The sequence below is a fragment of the Lagenorhynchus albirostris genome, chromosome 5 (assembly GCF_949774975.1).
Source record: "Lagenorhynchus albirostris chromosome 5, mLagAlb1.1, whole genome shotgun sequence".
Lineage (NCBI taxonomy): Eukaryota > Metazoa > Chordata > Mammalia > Artiodactyla > Delphinidae > Lagenorhynchus > Lagenorhynchus albirostris.
This window is the reverse complement of record NC_083099.1, coordinates 11,142,059-11,165,343: the sequence shown is the minus strand read 5'-3', so window position 1 is coordinate 11,165,343 and position 23,285 is coordinate 11,142,059. Positions and strand designations below refer to the sequence as shown.

Genomic DNA, 23,285 nt, shown 5'->3' with positions numbered 1-23,285 from the left:
ATCAACTAGAGAGAGGCTGGCGTGCTGTCAGTCCCGCCCCCACCATCCCCCCAAGCCATGCGTTGTAGAGGTTGGACAGGAACCAGCCCCATGGCTCCATGGCTGTGGAGAGAGAGATGCACAGGTCAGGAGCATCTTCCTCCCTCCTCTCTCTCCCCTGCTGGCTCGGCAGCCTCAAAGCAGCAGGAACATGTCCACAGCCAAGATGCTCACATGCAGATGACAGACTGACCCTCCCAACCCCAAGCCCCACCCTGGTGTGAAAGAAAGGCCAGTTGGCACAATCAATAGCTAGTTATTCAGTGGCAAAACAACCATCCCATTGATCAAGGCAGGGATTACTTCTAGTCAGTCCTGACTAGATTTTGGGCCAGCAGATCTGGCTTGGTTCTCCTCTCCCTGTTTATTTTGTTCTGTAAGTGTGGAGGGGATGCATTCCACATCTGAGTGCCCGTACCTGGACAGGATATCAAGACTGCACCGGCCGATGAAATCCATTTTAAAGGTCATCCATCGTGGCTGGAAGGAAACTGACAAGCCCCAGAAGGTAAAATTTGAGGTGTAGCCCCTGATGGAGGATGTGGGACAGAAGACAGGGCTCATGCAGTTGGCTGGCCCCCCAATGGCAGTTTTCGTATTTCCTAGGCATGTCTTTTCTATTTCGATGTCCAGAAATTTTAAAAACACTCTTTCAGGACTGCGTTCAAATATTTGGGCAGGTCTGTGGGAAGCCGCTTTTGTGTGTGGGCTTGGGGTACAGCTGTGGGTGTGCTGACACTTCCCCCGATGAAAGCGCTTCTTGCTCCTGTGCCTGGAGACGGCCTTGCCCAGTCTGGCAGGCACGCATTTTTCCATCTCCTTGGGGTGAAATTCTAGGATTTGTTTTGTGTCACTTTGGATCTTGGTGAAACTGCATGCAAAGGGAAGATTAACGGCAAAACTCTGCTTCCAACTGCCAGGAAAATATTTTGCCCTTTACGGTACGAAAACAAAGAGGCACGTCAGCTGAGTGGTCTGGAGAGAAGAGGAAGTTCCCTGTGTTAGTGCAGGGCCCTCCTCTGCCCTTTTTCCTGGGCTCCTCTCCTGGACGGGACTTTATTTTTTTCTCTAAGGGTCTCTTGTCTGACAACCTAAAATAGATCCAATTTGTCTGCAAGTGACCTCTGAACAGTACCCAGTCTGCGCAGGCCCCTGTGTCTCCTAACATAGGCCCACTGGATCTGTAGGGCAACCCCACAATGAAGAGTGGATTAACCTTACCTTACGGATAAGGAAACTGAGGCTCAAGGTATTAATTAGCTTCCTCAAGGTCACACAGCAACCAACTGATAGAGCTAGAATCGAAATCCAGGCCTACTTGCCATGGGCTCTTTAATAATGTGGCATACATCAGATTGTGGCCCAGTGCCTGGCACAAGCGATGCTCAGATGTATGAGAGAATGAAGGAAAGCGTCCTCAGGCTCAGATGACCTGGGGCGCCCTGATTTTACCACCTTTACTTCCCACAAGGCCTTCTCAGGATGCCCAAGTGTCCTCACCGGCAGAATTGACATGAAAATACTTGCTCTCGCCCGTGAATCGGCCATTGATCTCTGGTGGACCCACGAGACCACCCCCCCCCCCCCACCTCAAGGAGGGCTACTGAGCCGGTGGGGGGGGGTGAAAACACTCAGCTGTCTGACCTCACACGTGCTAGACACCTAGCATCTCTGGACCTGCACAGAAGGCAGGAGTGGTCCCTTCGCCTTGGCATCTTTCTAAAGCTTAAATGAGATGTAGTTTATGAAGCCCCTGGCACATGGCAGTGTTTATGAACTGTTTTGTTTTTGTTTGGTTTAAAGACTTTAATCTGGGAGCCTCATGCCTAGGGAAGGAAGGGATGCAGTGTATGGCCTAGGGAGGGAAGGGATGCAGTGTATGGACGGTTTGCTTGGGTGTGCATTTCTCTGGGAGTTGGTCCACGGTATTCATTTTGCTCTCAAAACCGTTCATGACCCCAAAAGCATTTAAGAACCACCGCAGTCCAATTTGATTTTTGACCCATGGTTAGAAACTGCTGAGCTAAGAATATATTAAGTGCCCACATGTTCCTGGAATCATGCTACTTAAACAAATAGAACAGGAGGGATCTTTGTCTTTTAGAAGTTCCCCATTTAAATAGAGACAGTAGTTGGTGATGCAATGGCTGAGTTAGGTACATATGTAGATAAGTATCAGAAACGATGTGGGAAGCACAGGAAAATAGTTAAATATTCACCAGCTGTATAAAAGCAATAGATATTCACATTTTGGTTCTATTTCAGCTTTATTTTCAAGAGTGTATCTAACAGCCAGCTATTAGTGGGCACTTACTCTGTGCCAGGTGGTGGGTTGTTTGTTCTAAAGGCTCGATCCTGTTTAATCCTTACCACCACACTGTGGAGTGGTTATAAGTATTAGCTCTATTTTACATACGAGGAAACGGTGATTCAGAGAGGTGAGATCACTAGTCCCAGGTTACACAGCTAGTCAATGGTGATACTCAAAATCATGAGCTGTCTGGGACTTACCTTTGAAGATGTTTCCATTCCTCTGGCATCTTTTTTAGCCCAGAGTAGTGAGTACTACTACTATTGCTACTATGAATACTGCTGCTGGTACTACCACTACTACTGCTACTGCTACTGTTACTGCTACTACGACTACCCGCAAATCTGCTCGGAAGGTGCATGGCTTCTAAGGAGTAAGGAGTGAAGAGCCTGCTGTAAATCTTACGGAATCAATTCAGTATCAGACGTTTTAAAAGAGGAAAATTGCACAGCCTTGGAATTAGCTTCTCAAAATTCCACTGATTTTTAATCAGAAAGGAAAATGGAAGCGAGAAGAGAAGCCAAGGGAGCTTTGGCTCTGAAACTGTCTCTCTCAAGCCTCCCCCCACGACTAATATAATTAAATGATAGAATCGACTCTGAATTGGAGAGTTGATCTATTTGGATTCTCAGAGGTACCCTGGACCCCATGCCCACAGAGGGACAGGAATTGGAGTATAAATATTCCATTTGTTGTGATGATCGAGGACATCATCTATTTGGCAAATATGTTATTTGCAATTCCCAAAGGTTTCCCTGCCAGATATTGCATTTTTCCCTGTCTAAGTATCCCCTCCTCTTTCTTTCAAAAACACCTGACATGTTAAGCCCTCTGCTAAGCACATTTGAAGATGCACAGTTGAATTCAGCCTTTGATGAACTTACAGACTAGAAAAGGAAATATGACTATAAATATACATCTCTTCTGTTTTTCCAAGAAGAATGCAGCACATGTGTGATTTTAGAGGGGTACAGACAGAGGCTCAGAGGGGTGCAGAGGACTTCCAGTGAGGGGCTCCGAGAAGGCATCAGGCACTGTGATGCCACGGTTCTGTGCCTTAACAAATGGATGGAGTTTGGACATTCAGAGATGGGTCATTCATGGTGGAGAGAACAGTCTGAGCAAAGACACTGAGGTAGGAAATCACGAGTGTATTTGGGAGCTGCAGGTAGCTTGGCTCAGCAACGAGTCCTCTGAATAAGGTGTGACGCTCCCAAAGCACCTGTGAGAGGGGCCTGCTTGCCTACTGTTGGTCCAGGCCCACTCGCCCCATGTCTGTCTCTCCACCATGATGGAGGACAGGCAAGGTTCTGTGCAGAGGCCAGGTGGAGAGGGATGTAGCAGAGTAGGATCCACGGGCAGTGGGAGGGTAGAAGGGTCTTTAGGGCCTTTCCTGAGGAGGTCATGCATTTGACCTGTGACACAAAGACAAAGTCTGGGTGGCTTTTAAGAGGAGATAAAACCCTGCGAAGCTGAGGTCTGGGAAGGGAGCTGGGTTTTGGAGGCCAAGGCGGTGTCTGATCAGCTCTTGCCTGGGCCATCCATGGGAGATCGTCCCCCCAGGCCTCAAGGTCTAGGACAGGAGTATAGCTACAGAATGGAATTCTAATCCAGTCAGCGAAGGAGAACTCTGTAGAATATGGACCCACAGAGCATTTCCTTCCTAACCAGCCCAGCCGACCAGCCAGCCTTACCTCTGTATCTAATGGAGTATCCCACAGGCTTTTCCTTTTCTGCGGCTCAAACTGCAAACTTTACGCTCTGAGAGAACCTGGGCAAGCTACTTAGCCTCCCTGAATCTCAGTCCTCACTTGTGGCCCAGGCTTAATAACAGGACTCACTCCGTGGAATTGTGAAGATGAAATGAGTTCATACACAGAAGGTGCTTGGCATAGCCTGTGTTAATCTATCTCTTTATTCATCAACTCCACGCTCAAGGGGAGCAGAGCGGCAGAAGCCAGATTGTCAAGGGCAAGCTGTCAGACGGATGAGACGCATCTCCCAGGAACGGGGGTCCTGAGAGCCACGGGGAACAGCAGGCACCACAGGCCAACACCTGGTGCTGGAGGGCAGAGGTCCCTCCCCGTCAGAGACACTTCGTCCACACCACCGACATCACACAGAAGCTGCGTCTTAACGCGGGGATGGGGATTAATACGTGCACAGGGAGAGGAAAAAATGTTCGCGTCTTGTCCTTCCTCAGCACCTTCACATCCAGAACACGCTTCCCCCCCGGCAGCAGCTCCTCGGCAACCATGCAACGCGATGGAGTGGCGTTCTTCAAAGACTTTCTTGCAGAGAAAAAAAAAATCTCTTTTTAGAGGAGAGATGCTAAAACGATAGACATAGAAGCATCTGAAGTGGAAAGACCCTGGGTATTAAAGGATTCAGGTTTCCAGACGATATCCTTAGGGCTAGGGCACCCACAGAGAGGGCATGGATGTGCTGTCAGAGGAAGTTTGTCTGTTTGTGCAGCTGCAGAGAGGCACGCAGTGACCTTACTAACGGAAGCAGAGAGGAAGCAAGAAGGGGGCGCCCAGCGAGGCCGTAAGATGAGTGTCTTGTTGACTAAGGTTGACGGCATGGCTCGCAGCCTCGGAGACTAAAATCACAGAAATGCATGAGCCTCGCTTTCCTGAGGGCCGGACACTGACCTACTTCTGTGGCCCATTCTCCTCCTGAGATGTTTTCCCACTCTTGAGCTGACATATTCCTTTTCAGAGCCCTCCAGGTAGTGGGGCATAGGGTGCAAATACTCACCCAATAAAAGGCAGCTTTACTCTCCACAAATCTTCACTCTCTGTTAGCATAAGGAATTGGTATTTGAAATTTGCATTTCCTCCTCTGTCCCCAGTCCAGCTTCTCAAAGGACAAGCATATAACTGCGGGGTGGGGGGGGGGCATACCTCCAGGCATATGTCTGAGCATAACTATTAACAATGTCCCCTCCCCTTTTCACTCTCACAAGGGTCCTAGTTTGGGCTGTAAATTACATGATCGCTTGTCTCAGCTTAGTTGCCCTCAGAAGCAGACACTGAGACAGGGATTCAAGTACAAGTAGTATATTTAGGAAGTGCAGGAAACACACTGTTAGGAGACTAGGAAGGTAGACAAGAAAAGGAATGCAGCTGATTAAAGAGTGTACTGTTAACAGTGGCTACCGTGGGCACCTGGAGTGTAATTTTGGGGGGAAACTCTGAGAAATGGTGCAGAATCTATTCTGAATTTTCCCACCCCCGGGGCAAGGCGAGAGAGCTGGGATATTTATACACCAGCTCCTAAGCTGAAGGGCTGCTCCTGGCAGGTATTAATTCTCTGCTACTTCTGGCTCACCTGATGGGCATTGTGACCTTCTTTGGTTCTGGGGAAACAATCCCTCAGGCCCAGAGATGCGGATTCCATACTGGAAAGTCACAGCAGCGCCCCCCTCTGGAAGGTTCAAGTAATATGGGTGGCCACCAACAGCACACACCTGTAACTTCTCTCCATCCTTTGGCTGGCATCTTGCTACATCCAAGTTCATTCATCAGTAACTTCCTGCTCCTCAAATTCAAATCCCATAGAATTTCTCATCAACCTTCTCACTGGCTTCCCTGTTCTTTTCACCACTGCTCAACCTCTCCCTCTTCAAACTCTTTGTTTACCTGGCTTTTGTGACCCTGCCTTGTCTTAATTCCTCGATGATCTTATTATTGTCTTTGACTAACTGGGAACATTTATCCAAGACGCTCTTCCCTTCTCTCCCTTGAGAATTTTCTACATCCACTTCAACTGTTACCTCCATGCAGATGGCACAACAAAATTAATAATATTCCCTTAAATTCACGCACCACTTTAAATCATATAAAAGCCCTTTCTCGCTGGAGTCCTTTTGACTAAGTGTATATAAGACTGAAGGTATATAGTTGCATCAGTCATAATTTCTCTCTGGAGACCCACCTCCACATCCTGGTTGCCAGCTCAGGGTCTCCATGGATACGTTCTACTATCTTCTCAAATTCAAGCCGCTCAGAGCTTGGTGTCCTACTCGTCCTTTATCTGATTCCCACCTCTAGAAACACTGCTTTCTTCACTGTCCCCAGAGAAGTCTTGTGCCCCACTTCCCACACAGCTCGTCTGTAGCCTCTGCCTGAGAGCAGGCAGTTTCTTCTCTCCTTTCCACCTGTTCCCATAGTCAAGACCATGCTTGCAAATGACATGAGCCCTGCTTGACCACCGTTGGGTTAAGGAGGAAATGATTGACTCCATGCTACTATAACCTGCAGGGAAGGCAGGGGTCTGCTAAGCTTTGGGAACAATTGGAACCACATTCCAATGTCACCCATACCGTCTTGCCCCTTCTCTAATATCAGCTGCTTTCCTCAAGCCCAGTCTCCTCCACAGAGCAGAACCCATGGCTATGGCAGGTCCTCCTCACATTACATGCAAGCAGGATTGGTTCCTTCCCTTAGTTACAGTTATTTCTTTTTCAAGAATTCTAATTGGCTAGAACTGGGTCCCACGCCCACTCCAATGGCCAAGGTGTAGGATGCTATCACTAGCAGTCCCATCTAGAATCAATCTCAGATGAATGGAATAAAGGAAGGAAAAATTCCCCAGAGAAAGGGGAATGTTTCCAGAGAAGAAAGGAGGGGTGCTGAGCAGATAAGACACTTTGATTCCATAATTTTACCCCTTTCTAAAATGACAGCTCCTGCACCCTGTCTTTCTGGTGTTCTAGCCTCTGGACTCTTTCCCTCCTCTGAACGGCCATCACACTTCTTGGACTTTCTCCTTATTTGTTATTTAGTCGTACCCTGTCTTACCTTGTCTCTTCTGTTATTAGGAGGAATTGCCATGTTAATATTTTATTTATTTTTTAACTGCTCATCTATTTAAATTATTTTCTCCCCAGTGGTGCTGTTGTTGGATTTTACGAGTGTGTCTTAGTTTGCTCTTTATCCCATAAGACTGAGACGTTTTATCCCAAGCTTGAGACCTTACCCAGACTGACTCAAAAACAGTTTGTTTGATTTGGTTTCTATTGGGCTATCGTCCATGATGAACACATATCAACCTGGGAGGTCTGGTGGAGAAAAAGTCCTATGCCTTTTCAGGAGACCTGTTTTCTGATTCTCACAAGAGCTCTGAGATGCTGGCCAAATCACAACTCTCTTTATTTCATGGATTTTCCATCTGTGAAATGATGACAATAAAATGTGCCCTAACTTCTTAGGGTTGTTGAGAAAACACAGTGGAAGCAACAGAAAAAAACATGCTATATAAATGCAACTTATGGGATTTCCCTGGTGGCGCAGTGGTTAAGAATCTGCCTATCAATGCAGGGGACACAGGGGACACGGGTTCAAGCCCTGGTCCAGGAAGATCCCACATGCCACGGAGCAACTAGCATCACAACTACTGAGCCTGCGCTCTAGAGCCTGTGATCCACAGTTACTGAAGCCCGCGTGCCTAGAGCCTGTGCTCTGCAACAAGAGAAGCCACCGCAATGAGAAGCCCGCGCACCGCAACGAAGAGTAGCCCCCGCTCGCCACAGCTAGAGAAAGCCCGTATGCAGAAAGGAAGAAGATCCAACGCAGCCAAAAATAAATAAATTAGTTAATTAATTAATTAATTAAAAAAATAAATGCAACTTATGTTTGTTCACATGGATAATTCAAAGAGAAAGCTCAGGCGTTACTGATAAGGTATTGTTTCTAGATACAATTCTTCCTACTGAGTTTGCATTTACACAGGAATCCCTTAGATTCCTCAGCTTCATCTGCTAGAAACATGAACCAGTGGTTAAGGCAACCATTTAATTACCTTGGAAAAGCTTTGTGGAACTTTACAGAAAATCTGATAGTAAACATTGGTTTCTAAAACTTGCTAATGAGAAAATGCATTTCTCTGGTCCCTTTTGGCATCAAAGTTCCAAATTGGCAAATTATGACTTTATTGCTAGGTGGGGTTTTTTTTGGTGTTTTTGTTTTTGGTTTTTTTTGGTACTTTTGACAAGTGTTTAAATGTTTGGGGATGAAGTATTGATGTAATATTCTTTTTTAGCCTCAACATTTTCTTTCTCCTATTGCTAAAGAGTCCATATTCTAATTTGCCTCTCTTAATCAAGTTGCAGATAACCAGTTCAAATTTACTCACTGCTTGGTATACACTGCACACTGTGGGTCAATGGGCCCAGTCCTTGCCCTCGTGGGCCATAAGTCAAATGGGGAAGACAAATGGTATACAACTGTTTACAGTATCTGTAATTATGTACGTCACAATTCTCTAAAACAATGTATGAGTCAGAGTGGGCTCCCTACTATAACAAACAACCTCAATTTTTAGTGTCTTCACCTAGTAAAAGTTTATTTCTCACTCACACAAAGTCCATTGTGCATGTTCTTCATTAAATGGTTCTCTTCCAAGTGGTGACACAGGGATTCAGCCTCACTCTATCCCAGGAAGTCACCATCTTCAACTTGGGGCCTCCAAGGTCCCAGGAAAGGGAATGACGGTGTAGGCAGAACACACTGGATCTCACCACCTTGGCTTGGTAGGGACACATAGAACCTCTGCTTTCATTGGTCATTGGTCCCATTAGTCCATCAGGTCACATGGTCCAACTTAGATGCTGGGCAGCTTCTTCCCAGCCATAAGTGAAGTTGCAAGAGGAATACATATCTTTGGTAGACCACCAGCTGCCTCTGCCACAGGTAGGTACTATTTTTACAGGTAATAAAATTGAGGCAGTAAGGAACTTACCAAGGTCATACTGCCACTATGTGGAGAAACCAAATTTGAACCAGGTTTGTTTGACCCAAAGCTCATGCTTTCACAACTCTATTATACTAACTTTGCTATGACACGTGACATGTTCTAGGCCATGGTAGAGCTCTATGGGCATGGTCTGCCCATTTAACCCATTTTCCTTGGTTTGGGCTTTCTGGAAAGTTGGTCTTGCTGCTGCCCTACGTTCTGGCCTGATTTTTCTGACGGCCCTTGGCTGTCACTGAAGGCCTTGCTAGTCTTTTTCCTTCTCCAAATGTGTTCATGGCACTGGGTAAAGTTTCCATCTCTGTGAGACAGAAAATAGAGAAGTAGGATTAGACATTGCACAACTGTTGTTTGAAGAGGATAGCAACCAATTTGCATATATAACTTCAGGCATCTTTGGTTATGAAATAGTTGCATTATTTTCTGGTTCCATTTCCCACAGGCTAGTAAGGGGTCAGTGTTAAAGAACTGACAGGGATCTAGGAGTTTGGATATAGGAGATCACTTTGGATTTGAGTAATGGAGCCAATCAATTTTGTCAGCATGAACATGTACACTAGGCTCCAATCACAAGCAACAGGACAAGTATGTACAACAGACTCTCTACCTTTGAGGTTTGGAGGCACCAAAGCAGAGAGCTGTGTTCACATTCACTCTGCCTGATGCAGATATAAGTGAGTAATGTCAGCTCCATCCACAAAACCCTGATTACATTGAGTCCCAGTTACTATGGCTGTATAACAAATTATCCCCAAACTTAGCAGCTTAAATAGGCCTTGATTATGTTCACAGATTCCTGGGCCAGGAATTCAATCAGGGCACAGCAGAAACAGTTTGTATCTGTCTCCCAATTTCTAGGACCTCAGTGCGAAGACTCAGGGGCTGAGGGTTGGAATCATTTAAAAGCTCATTCACTCACATGTCTGCTGGTTGGTAGTGCTGTTTGGCTGGGGGGATCCTCAAGTCCTCTTCCCATGGGCCTCTCTATACAGTCTCTCTGTGTGGGCGGGTTTGGGCTTCCTCACAGCACGGTGGCTGGATTCCCAGGGTAAGCATCTCGAGAGAGAGAGCTTTTTTCACCTATCCTTAGAAGTCATGTACTATTGCTTCTATCATATTTTACTCATTGAGGCAGTCACAGAGTCCTGCCTAGTGCAAGGGGAGGGGAGATAGACTCTGTCTCTTGATGGGGAGGGGCAAAATTCTGGAAGAATGAATGGGACTGGAAATAGCATTGTGGTCACTTTTGGAAAAGCTAGTCTGCCTCTTTGCTTTTATTCTGATCCCTAAATCTGACTTAAATATCAGTTAATATACATTTGGTGCCCATGTGCCAGGTACCTTATATTCATTAAATCTAATCCTGACCCCAATACTGCAAAGTAAATTGTTATTCCTCTCACAGATGAGGAAACTGAGGCTTAGAGAAGTTAACTAACTTACTCAAAGACACAGAGCTAGCTGATGGTATAGTCAAGTTGCAAGGCCAAGCCAGGCCGACTCCAGATCCCATACTCTTTCCCATAGCTTCCATATGGTTCCCATTGGGGATGACTCATTCCTTTAACGAAAGGAAAGTTTGGCAGAGGTAGGCCAGAGTGGTGGAGATGGGGTAAAGGGAAGTTCAGACACTTTGAATTAATGGTAATTTCCACCAAGGTGTTTGTTCTAATAATTTCCACCTTCTAGAATTCACACATCCTCAGAGCCCATCAAGTCAAACCTATGTCATCTAACCATCCCTGGTTTCCAAACAGCTGCAATACATTTACTTTGATTCTCCTGCATGTGTAAAATATTACCCACAGGCCAGAAGATGGTGTCATGCTAATGGACGATGGAATCCACCCTCCTTCAGGGGCCTAGGAGAAAGCCTGGTGAGACTTCCCCAGGGGGACTGAAGTGTTCATCATCCCAACCAGGAGATTTTTTTAAAATAATTATTTATTATTTACGGTTATAGGAAACAAATTTTAAATAAATTTGCATACATGTTTTGTTTCTGTGATATATGAGAGACTGATCAATAAAAGACTGTCAAGTATAAAATATCAGTGTATTACATCAGGATAAAATTCTGTGGGGGAAGTGAGATGGAAATATAATTTCAAGGAGTAAAAGGAATGATGCTAAATGTCTGATTGTTAAAGAGCTTGTCTTGTACTTTTAAAATGGATGATGGTGGCTGTCACATCAAAATGATTGTTTTTTCGACATCTTCATTGGAGTGTAATTGCTCTACAATGGTGCGTTAGCTTCTGCTGCATAACAAAGTGAATCAGCCATACGTATACACATATCCTCATATCCCCTCCCAACCAGGAGAATTTTGAGAGTAAAAAGGGAGGGTTGTGCTGGGACTGTTGTGTGACTTGATCTTGGGGGTAGCTCTGGGTGTGTGTGTGTGCAGACAGTCTTTACTTTCATGAGGTGTGTACTTTACTCATGTAAGCTAGACCTCAACCACAGCCTCAGGATGATTACAAAAGATGAGAGCTATGCCAGGACCATGGGCATCAGTGAACTCTGTGCTGGGCCAGTGGGACAGATGGGCACCCTCGCCATTTCCAATTCCCATCAGGTCTCCCTGGGCCGGGACAAGCTGTGTTTGTGCTCAGAAATGATGGGCTTTCCAAGTCAAGATCCTGTAAAGGTGCATCTTTAGATCCTCTTGCATAATAAATGCACACACTCACACTCAAATACACTCACATTCATACACAATGACATTCACATGCACACCACTTACATGCACACTCATTTCACACACAACTTGTACTCACACAATCACATCCACACTCACATTTGTACTCACAGGCATGCACACAGACTCTCATAACTTATATGTACATGCACTCCTGCTCACACTCATACAGTGAGCTCTTACATTCACAACTCATACATAAATGCAGTCACATTTACATACACTCAATACCCACACACATATTCCCATGTGCACACCCACATTTACACACATACACATTCATGATCACACACTCATATATCCACATTCACACTCACACACATTCACACTTTACTCACATGACTTACACCCACACACACATTATGCCCCCACCCCCATTCAGACACACACAAACAGACACACACACACACACACACAGAGTTTATCTCAGCTCTCTGAGGAGGACTTAGCTGGAGCCAGAATAGGACACTTCAGAATTTTCTCCTTAATTTTCCTGTGTGGGCTGTTTAGGGATCTTATCATTGCTGCATTATTTCTCTTGCACTTATTTGTGTTTTTCTTCAAAAGATCCTCAGGGCTTTTTGTCACAAAATAAAAATTTAAAATCATAGTACACATACGCATATTGCACATAAAATTTGCATAAACATAACAGAGATTCTTGCTAAGACTAATAATGTTAAAAACAATCAAAGAAAAAAACACAGTCAATCCCAAACTACAGGGTTCATAATTACTCCCTCTAAGTGTGTATCCCTTACATGTTTGAACAGGGCCACTTTAATTGGTGGTTTTGATATTAAGGACTGAGTGTTTTATGAACTAAAAACTCAAGCTTTGGCCTAAGATGGCAGCCCCAGGCACCTGGAGGCTTTAGGGACACAAGTCTGTCTTGGACCTTTTGTGTCACTAATTGTGCTCACAGTGGCAGCTACCCTGGTGGTAGCTGCCACCTATCTTGCTCCAGGATGAATTTCTGGGTCCTGACTTAGCTGGGCTGTGTGTGGGCTGGAGCCTGACTTAGCTGGGCTGTGTGTGGGCTGGAGAGCCGCCTAGGTAGCTTGCACAAAAGTGGGCATGCAGTAGTTAAATAACGAGACAGGAAAGTGAAAACCTCCAACAGCTGTAGCTGGTAGGGGAGGGGGGTTGACAGCACATCCCTGGACTTGTGCAGGAGCTGAGGATGAATCAGGAGACACCTTTGCAGGCTGTTTCCATCTCTTGCCACCCAGTGAACAGGGCAGGCTTTAAAATCTCTTGGTCCCCTTGTGAGGCAGATGGAAATTACATGAGGCAGAGAGAGGCCTGGGGCTGAGCAGCTCAGGCACAACAAAGGCCATCCCAGTCAACCAAGGAGCGCAGCTTACAGCCCACTTGGGAAAGGAGGGCAGACCCCCTTCATGTGCCCCGAGCAAAGGCAGGATTACAGTTACGAAAACAACTGACAAAGCTCTGTACCTTTAGGTCAAAACCAGGAAAAATTTGACGTTGGAGAGAGTGGGAATCCTCTGTAATCTCAGTGTAAAAGCCAACATACACAGGGCGCTTCTATCTGAGAAAGTGCCCTTCCCAGGGCCTACAAGCTAGGGATGTGGAAGGCCTGACACACAGAGGCGATCATGAGGCTCACAGAACCAGGTGAAAAAGAAGAGGGAAGGTTGGACCAGGACTCAGAGGTCTGTGCCCACTTCCTGAGGAGGCTCCTTTGATTCTCGAGAGCAGAGATTGGAAATTCATACCAGAGTCACACTGCATGTTAATTGCCTCTGATTTGTATTTTTCTTTCCCCGACTCTGTCCTTCGGTCTCTCTTTTTCTTATTTGAGATAATATTAAGATGTCACGTTGGGCCCTAGAGAGAACCCCTGGGGCCTCGTCCATGAAACAGGAGTATCAGAAGGCCCAGAATTCGTGTCCAGCAACCTGCAAGGCTGGTCCTCACTGAAGCCATTTGTCTGTGTGCTGAGCTCACCCTGCCATTTCCTTTGGTGACAGATTGTCCTATGAGGGGGGAATTGGAACAGTTTTGGGAGTCTATTTGCCTAATGAGATGGTGGGTTTCAGATTGATAGACTTAGCAATCCTTTAGGAAGGAGCAACACTCCTTTTTCTCTGTTGGAAGTGTTCCCCAAGCCATAGAAGCTCTGAGCCCCAAAGGCCAGTTACTGTTTTCTTTCACCATGTGTGAGTAGATCCTAAGACCCCTGGACTCAAAAAGGCAAAACGAACACTCCCCTCCCCCTCTCCTCTTTTAGGGTCAAAGCCAGGCTACTATTTCTCTCTCTCTCTCTCTCTCTCTTAGCTTTATTTTAGGGTTTTGGGTCCATGGATCTAGGCCAAGATACACTTTTCCAAACATAAAGATCTGAATTTCATGGGGCAGAGCGCTGGCGAAAAGGGGAAATGGTAATGGTGATGGGTTGTGCAGTGGAGGCGGGGGTGCGGATGTTGTTAGTGATGATACTGATGTTGAGAGTATGGTGGAGGTGCTGGCTGTGGGGGGTGGGTGTCGTTGATGATAGTGGTAGTATTGGTGATGAGGTGACATGATGGTGGTGCTAATGGTGATGACCGTGATGAGCTGTGTATGGAGATGGTGATGGGGGTGGAGGTGGGGTTGGTGATGGTGGTGGGTGGTGGTGGGTTTAATGATGGTGGTGGTGGTGGAGGTAGTGATGGTGGTGGAGGTGGAGTTGTGATGGTGGTGGTGGTGGGGTTGGTGACAGTGGTGGAGGTGGGGTTGGTGATGGTGGTGTTGGTGATGGTGGTGGAGGTGGGGTTGGTGATGGTGGTGGGTGGTGGTGGGTTTAATGATGGTGGTGGTGGTGGAGGTAGTGATGGTGGTGGAGGTGGAGTTGTGATGGTGGTGGTGGGGGGGTTGGTGATGGTGGTGGAGGTGGGGTTGGTGATGGTGATGGCGGTGGTGGTGGAGGTAGTGATGGTGGTGGTGGGGGGTTGGTGATGGTGGTGTTCGTGGAGTTGGTGATGGTGGTGGTGGTGGAGGTAGTGATGGTGGTGGAGGTGGAGTGGTGATGGTAGTAGAGGTGGGGTTGGTGACGGTGGTGGAGGTGTTGGTGGTAATGGTGGTTGTGGTGGGGTTGGTGATGGTGGTGGAGGTGTTGGTGGTGTTGGTGGTGGGGTTGGTGATGGTGGTGAGGTGTTGGTGGTGATGGTGGTGGTGGTGGGGTTGGTGATGGTGTTGGAGGTGGGGGTGGTGATGGTGTTGGAGGTGGGGGTGGTGATGGTGATGGTGGTGGGTTTGTTGATGGCGGTGGTGGTGGGTTTGGTGATGGTGGTGTTTGTGGGGTTGGTGATGGTGGTGGTGGTGGAGGTAGTGATGGTGGTGGAGGTGGAGTTGTGATGGTGGTGGTGGTGGGGTTGGTGACAGTGGTGGAGGTGGGGTTGGTGATGGTGGTGGAGGTGTTGGTGGTGATGGTGGTGGTGGTGGGGTTGGTGATGGTAGGGAGATTTGTCATGTGACAATGGTGGGGGCGGGGCGGTGGTGGTGATCGTGGTTGGTGGTGTGACTGTGTGCAGAAGTGTGATTCCTGGTGGAGGTGGCTAGTGCTGCTGTTGGCCGTGGTTGATGTAGTGAGGTATAATCAATCCGTTCTCTTCCAAGGGAGCCCTGGGATTCTTGTATAAACTGTGCAGCTCTTCCTCAGACTTTTGTCTGTCCCAAGAAGAGCAGCTTCCTGAGGTGCTTTTCCCCATGGCAGGGGCATCTGTGGTTACATCCTCATAGCACGGAGTGGCCGTGAAGATTTGCTCAACTGTGACTTGACAGCTTCTTTTGTTGAAGAAGAGGGAAGAAACCCTGGTGGGCCACCCTCTACCCATTTACAGTTAACCACAATTTTCAGTTACCACAATAAATTATGACCTCAGTGTATCTCTTAACCATAATGGTGTGAGGAAGGCAGGATTATCCCTATGGTAAAGATGAGGACACTAAGGCTCAGAGAGGGACAGTAGCTCGCCTGAGATCACACAGCTAAGAAGTAGGCAAGGCCCCACGTGCCCTGCTGTGCTTCACCTCACTGTTCCATTCAGTCCATCACAGAATGGAGCACCCAACAGCAATGTCTTGAACCCAGCCAGGAGGCTTGGACAAATAATGGCCAGTGTACCAGCAGGAGCCCCTTAAAAGCCAGAAACACAGGAGCCACCACTCTTAATGTGAGTTTTCAATGTCCTGTTAAAGCCAACACCGAATTTCTGACCAAAAAAAAAAAAGGGTAGTTCTGTGACTAGAAATCCAGTCATTTAGGAGTTGCTCTCAACAAAAATGTCCTTTTGACCCAGGAGTGTCCTTTCAGAAAAATACAGAGGTTTGGAAGGAGTCCATATTTTTCTATTAATTCCTACTTCAAAATAAACATGTTTGTAACATGTCTTGTTAAAAAACAAACAACAGCACAGGTCTCCCTCAGGGAGCTGAGGAAAGGGTACCAAGAGTGATGGTTTGAAGCAAGATGACCCTGAAGTGAGGGCTGGTGGGTAGAGCAAGCAGACACGGGACAGCTTTAGCATGCTGGGAAACACGGGGCTGTTTCTCCCACTCCCAGCTCAGCGGCATTTGGGTTTGGGTCACGCTTCCAAAGAGGGGAACAGGCAGGGCCATAACACCTTGAGGGTGAAACCAAATCTTAGCCGGCCAGACCCCAAGGGAAACCTGAAGAAAGTTGCAGTGACTATACAGAGGGAGGGAGAGAGGTTGGAAGAGACGTAGTGGGTGAGGGGAAGCAATAAAAGAAAATAGCTCTTGCAGACGCAGCCGTGTCCACACACCTCCCTCAAGCCCCGTAGTCCAGGCTGCTGGGCTGAGAGGGGAATCAAAGCCAGAGACCAAGGAGCTGCCTCCAGAAGCCCCTTGCTTCTGCTTCTGGGTACTGTGGGTGTAGCTCTTACCCCCTTCCTGGTAAAAACCCGGAGACTCTGTGACGGTCCCATACAGCTAAACCAGAGCCCGCATCTTGGAATTTTCTGGTGTCCGTGCTTGCAAACATTTGAGGAGGAGAAAATGGAGAGCGAGAGGTGGGCTCTGAGCGCTGATGGGCACAAGCTGCTGCGGGGCCTCGTTGGGTCCTGGCCTGTAAGCACTCGGTTTCTCCTTCTCCCTCCGCAAGCAGAGGACGGAGACGGAGGGGACAGAGTTGAGGGGCTTGCTCAAGAAAGCCGTGTGGTGGGCTTGCCTGGTGGCGCAGTGGTTGAGAGTCCGCCTGCCGATGCAGGGGACACGGGTTCGTGCCCCGGTCCGGGAAGATCCCACATGCCGCGGAGCGGCTGGGCCCGTGAGCCACGGCCGCTGAGCCTGCGCGTCCAGACGGAGCCTGTGCTCCGCGACAGGAGAGGCCACAGCAGTGAGAGGGCCACGTACCGCAAAAAAAAAAAAAAAAAAAAAAAAAAAAAAAAGCCATGTGGGACCTGGGAGGAGTGGAGAAGTCCTGAAGGCCGAGGGGAGGAGCGCGAGGGCGGGTGCATCTGTTTCCTTAGTAACAGCAAAGCAGAACAGTCTCCCTGCCTTGTGATCTCCCTGAAGAGCTTTGTGGAGCCTTTCCCAGTGTGTCAGGGGAAGACTGCACTGGTGATTTTGTTCTGCCACAGATTTTACAAGGTAGGCCCCCCCTTGGGCTGGGAAGGAAAGGGCCTGTTGGACCTGACTTGATAATAGGCACCTGGGACACCGGGACGAAGGCAGCCACAGATGCAGGAGAGGAAGATATGGCTGCCTTTCACCAACCACCACGAAGAGGGGAAGACTTGTAGCTTCAGGTCATCTTACTGCCACCTCTTCCTAGTTTACTGCATTCAGAAAAGCACTCGACCCTGCCGAATCTTCATCCATGCATCAGTCCTGGGATTATTCCTTCATGTACTGACTTATTCGGTAATTGCTGATGAAGTACCTCTCATGGGCTGAGAACTTACTGGATGATGGGGAGACGGCCCCAACATTTATTGGGGGCATCATTATCCCCATTCTACAGATAGGTAAACTGAGGCACAGATAGGTGTTAGAGCAGTGAATGTGCTAGAGCTGTTCCCTGCCCTCGGGTGCTTATATTCCAGTATGGGAGGCGGATGTCCAACAAAGAATTAAACAGTTACTTAATTATAATTGTGGTGGAATGTCATAAAGGAGGTGGGAGTTTGTCATAGTCTGGGGAAAAGATACGAAAAAAGGTTAGGGAATGGCTTTGAGGGACCTAGAGGCAGGCCAGGGCTGGAATGAGGCAAGAGGAGCCCCGAGGGTTGGAAAGCGTGCACTCACAAGGGCCCTAGATGAAACCTTTTCTGCCCCATCCCGACCCCAGTGGTGACAACTTGGAGAAGGCGAGAGGGAGGTGTTGGCTCCAGACAGGAGCAGGGATACTTCCTCCATTTCAGCAGGAGGGAAAGCAGAGGGTTTGGGAATGGATGCAGGTGAACTGAGAGATTTGGGGGTAGGAAGATGGGAAAATTTCTGTTTTCTGTTTTCTCAGTAAAACACCAGACAAGATAGTCATCTGCGAGTGAAGCCAGAGGAGGGGATACAGGCAGTCTGAGGACAGAAAAGAAGGCCCTTGAGGGTTGTATTCAGGAGGGAAGGAGCCTACCTTGGCAGTCCAGGTGAGGCCCTCTGAAGACTTGTGGGCATCATGAATTTAGGGTGAGACCAGTTGGCACAGTTGTGTGCTCTGCTCCAGCAGGAGTCTGCTACTTGGGTAGAGGTATGGAGTGGGTGGATAGATGCATGTGACCTGAGCTGGGGTTTAAACAGGTGAGCACATGGGAGGGAGAGAGGGGGTGGGGAGAGGTTGGCAGGCATTGAGTGTAATGATGGATCCCAGAATGTAATTTGTGGGGAGAGGAACATAGGGACTTGAGGGGGGTAATGGATAAGGAAACAGTGGCTTCTGATCTGAAAGTTTCCATGGAGAAGCAGGCTTGGTGCCTTGGGATGGGCCGTCCGAGTAAGTGAGCAGGAAGGTGGTGTTTTATCAGTGGTGACAAGGCCAGGATAATGACTAAGGGGGAGGGTGGCTGGTGAGGTGCATTAGAGGAAAAGAGAAGAGGAGGTGAAGGAGTCAAAGAATAGACATGCCAAGTGTTGGATGAGTTTGGATGAGTCATCTGTACGTGTACTGAAATTGTGTTTACAGAGCCAGGGTGGAGAGAGAGATAGGGAGCCAGGTGCAAGAAACTTCCACAAGTAAGAGACAATCACTTAGGGATTGTTAGATGACAGGACCAGAGAGGGATTTGGACCCTCTAGTTTAAAAGCGTGAACTTCAAAGGAGCTGGGACTTTTGCAGGGAGAAGGATGGAAAATGGCTTGGAAGTGGTGATGGAAGTCACGGAGGACAGCTGTGAGAACAAAGCAGCCTCCACTTGCCGGGGTCTTCAGGGCGGACCCGGTTCCAGAGTTATGGCAAGAAGCAGAAAGGAGGCTCAGAGAAGATGGCAAGCCTCTGGAAGCTTTCATTGATGGTAGAACATGAGCTCTGAAGGGTCCAGTGGGAGGGTTTGAGGGCTGAGGTGGATAGGGGTGGGTGTGGAAAGTCAGGACATGTCCAGAGCAGTCCAGGGAGAGTAGAATGGGGGTAATAGTTGGTCTGGAGGCTGAGACAGCTCATGGTCTATACGATGGAGACCATTTTTTAGGGCGGTGAGGGGGAAAGAGTGCTAATAGCTCTGCCAGTAATGATTCATGTATTTTTTAAACATCTTTATTGGAGTATAATTGCTCATGTATTTTTAAAAAATGATTTCCATTTATAATCCTTTGATTGCAAGTGATGACAGAAAACATTTCATCTTGAACACACCCTGGGTTATAGCTTTCCTGAAATTGCTCAACTGGGCCCTTACTGAGGATCTCACCAGATGCCAGGCTCCTTGGCCTCAGCCCTCCGAGATTCACACCACCAGGATGAGCATGAGGAAAGGGCAGGGAGTGTTGAGTTTGCAGCTCTCCGTGAAGCTGCCTACCCCAGGGCATGACTCTCTCCCAACATCCACCAGAGATGTCAGCCTGGATGTTCAGGCCGTGGTGCTGCCGGGAAGTTGTGTTGGAGCTCCAGAGACTGAGCTGGTAGAAATGATCTGGTCAGAGAAGTCATAGCCACGCCTCACCCTTCCCCTGCTCCTGCCCAAGTTCATGTTCCCAGAACACTTTTCCTGAATGGGAAGGAGAAGGCGCTGTGGACGAATTTTATATTTGGGATCCCAAGTGAATTTTTATGATTTTATGATTCTTCCCTCTTGTCTCTAGAATTAGTACATTTATCTTGGGGGCAGGGATTCTTTTCTTGGGGAGTTCTGTCCTGCATTAAAAGGACACATGTTCGGGAATTCGCTGGTGGTCCAGTGGTTAGAATTCCGCGCTTTCACTGCCAAGGGCCTGGGTTCAATCTCCCTGGGCGGGGAAAAAAAAAAGTTCCCAAGTTGGACATGCCGGAGAGGAGAGGTGAAAGAGCCCACAGTCAGGTTTCCCATGGTAGCAGCTGGTGTGACACGTGGGCAGCTTTGTACAGGACCAGGAATCGTTGTCGCCATGCTGATGTAAAGATCATGTGTGGGAAAGAAAATAGGTAAAGTTTTAGAAACCCAAATGCAACAGATATGCAAGAATCCAACAAACTGAATCCAGAAGGAGCACCCAGGCCCAACCTAACACCCTCTGGGCCTTCTCCCCCGCCCCACCTCAGCTCTTTATTGAGTGTCCACCGGAAAGAGAGGACAGAGATGGCTGTGGCCCGAAGGGGCCTTGGTGGAATGTCCTGGGGGAACATTTGCAGAGTGCCTCGAGTTTTAAAATGTCACGAATCAGAGTGACCCCAGTGAATGATTGTGCCTGATATTCAGGAGGACACACGCATGTGCACACACACACACACACACACAAACACACACGTCAAAACGCTAGAGGCAAAGCCTGCCAAATCTGTGACTCAGTTAGCCTGAGATCTTGGTCTAACCATAGCTCGGTTTGGGGATGAAAAGGTAAACGGGGAGGTGGGCTAAGATCAAACACTTCCGGGGCTGATCATCTGGAATTTTCCCAGCAAAAACTCTGAGTTTGCATGCTTGGAGTTTACATGTGTGTGGAAGCAAGGGAGGGGCTAGGAAAGGGGGAGACTAGTTTTCATAATCTTTAACACCTTATAGTTTACAAAGGTCTTTCATGCAGATTGCCCATGTGATCCTCACGGCATCCCCAAGGGGCAGCTAATGTAGGTCCTCCTTCTGGAGGAGGAAACCGAGGCGCTCAGAGTTTAAACCTCTGCAGATCCAAGCTCTGAGGCCTTCAGGCTCATTAACTTCCACCCCCTTCACCCTTAATAATGAAAAAGTCAAGTACAATTAATTCTTTAAAGACAGTCCTTTACCTCAGAAAAATTCCACAGAAGGGTGTCACACAAATCAATGAATTTTACCTAATCTGTTTACACAGGTGCCATTACTCACTGTTGGAGAGTCTCATTAGTTGCTGGGAAGCATGGAGATAGCAGGCTGTGGATCTGAGCTGATTGCCAGTGGACCCTAAACGATATGTCATTTTCCAGAACATTCTAAGAAGGGGTTAATTGCTGAATGCTTGAAGGAACTTAAACCAGCCGAAACAGCTACTAAATCAGCCAAGATCAAGTGGCTACTTTGCCAATGGTGCCCTGACCCCCATCTTCCAGTCAAATCTGTGTGCCTCTCCCCAGAGCAGCCAATCCATTTGGAATTGTCCACAATTCTTGGGGGAGGACGTGGCACGTCAGTGCCTGTTGCAGCATGTGCACTGCTAAAGGCATACCTCCAGGTGCTCTGGGCTGTCCATTTGGCTTCTCGAGACAGTTCAACTCTTTAGCTGCACAGACCTCGCTGAGGGGCATCCTGGGAACTGACGCATCTTGGATAAAGGCAAGTCTTTAAACTAAAAGCTGCCCTGCAGGGGAAACCCCTCTGAGTCCTCCCAGAAAGAAAGGCATCTTTTAAATTTGTGACTCATTTTCAGTGACCGGCTTTCCCCCTTCTTGCTTGTCTTTGTTTCATTTTAGCCATAGGAAGAGGGAAGGGAGAAGAGCTGCTGGGAGGGGCTAGGACAGCCCCAGACAACAGGGGTGGGGTTCAGGGGAGCTTGAGTGCAGACCGGGTCCTGAGGCTGTGGCCCTTCCCATCCACGCAGGAAGCCCAGCAGAGGCAAGGGAAGGGGGGCCGGGCGGTACTCAGATGCCCAGTTCACACCAGTGCCTGGCAGTGGGCACAAGTCTCGGCCTGAGTTCCCAAGGTGGTCATTAGGAAGCTGGTTTCCATGATTGGGTGACAACATGGGCAGCCTTGGCCTGTACTTCCCATGGCTGAGTGGGGCCTGGCAAAGACAGGGGCTGAGAAGCCTAAAGGAATAAAAAAACTCATCTCAAATTATTCCAGCTACTAAAAGGAAATGGTAAATGGTAAAAGGTAATTATGTAAAGTGATAGAGGTGCTAATTATTGCTACGGTGACAACCATATGGCAATATATACATGGATCAAATTAACATGTACACCTTAAATTTACACAATGTTATATGTCAAATATATTTCAGTTAAAAAACTTTAAAATAAATGAATAATTTTTTTTTTTTTTTGTGGCCTCTCCCGTTGCAGAGCACAGGCTCCGGACGCACAGGCTCAGCGGCCATGGCTCACGGGCCCAGCCGCTCCGCTGGACTGGGGCACGAACCCGTGTCCCCTGCATCGGCAGGCGGGCTCTCAACCACTGCTCCACCAGGGAAGCCCTGAATAAATATTTTTAAAAAACTCATCTCACTTCTCTAGGAGAGCATGACATCATGATAACAGCAGATCCCTCCCAGCCAGACTTTCCCAGAGAGTGGAGGGGAAAAGGGTCTCCCAGGGAGGAGCTGACCCAGCAGCCTGGAGGGAAGACGGCAGGAGACTGGGGAAGTTGGCTTGGTCATACAGATGGGGCAGGGAATCAAGGCTGGACAGAGACACACAGTGATTTCTCCTCTCCAGCGATTGTCATGCCCACATCACTTCTGGAACAAGGAAAATGTGATATGGGGCTGGAGAACCACAGAGCAAGGAATGGGCAGACAGGAGCAAAATCTGCTGGGCTGCAGGGAGACGCATGGTACCCAGTACTCACGGAGTACTCACGGTAACCAGTTCAATTCGGGGAGGTCTCAGAAGGCCAACATCTAGATTTTTTAGGCAGGTCAGGTTGCCTAGAAACGCCTTCTCTCCAAGCAGCTTGGGGACCAGCAGGTCATGGCTCTGCCCTCACCCTCCACGCTCCCAGGCTGGGACCACACAACATCTCAAGCCTTTACACCTGCTTCCACCTCCACCTGCTGTGGCCTCCCTCTGCCTCTTCCCTCTCTATCTCCAGTGTGGCCCATTTGACAAGGCTCAGTTAAAGCCCCACTTCTTCTTCAGCTTTCTGCCTCAGTTTCAAGATTCCTGTGTCTCTCATAGGGTTCTTGGAAGGGGAG

At 48.0% G+C, this 23,285-nt stretch overlaps 1 long non-coding RNA gene across 1 annotated transcript; it reads left to right on the top strand.

The window, feature by feature from the left end:
- The first annotated feature begins 379 nt into the window (after positions 1–379).
- On the top strand, positions 380–22,589 carry LOC132520359 (uncharacterized). Its single transcript, XR_009540530.1, has 2 exons — positions 380–547; positions 22,435–22,589. It is a non-coding gene; the product is annotated as an uncharacterized LOC132520359 (long non-coding RNA).
- Positions 22,590–23,285: the final 696 nt, after the last annotated feature.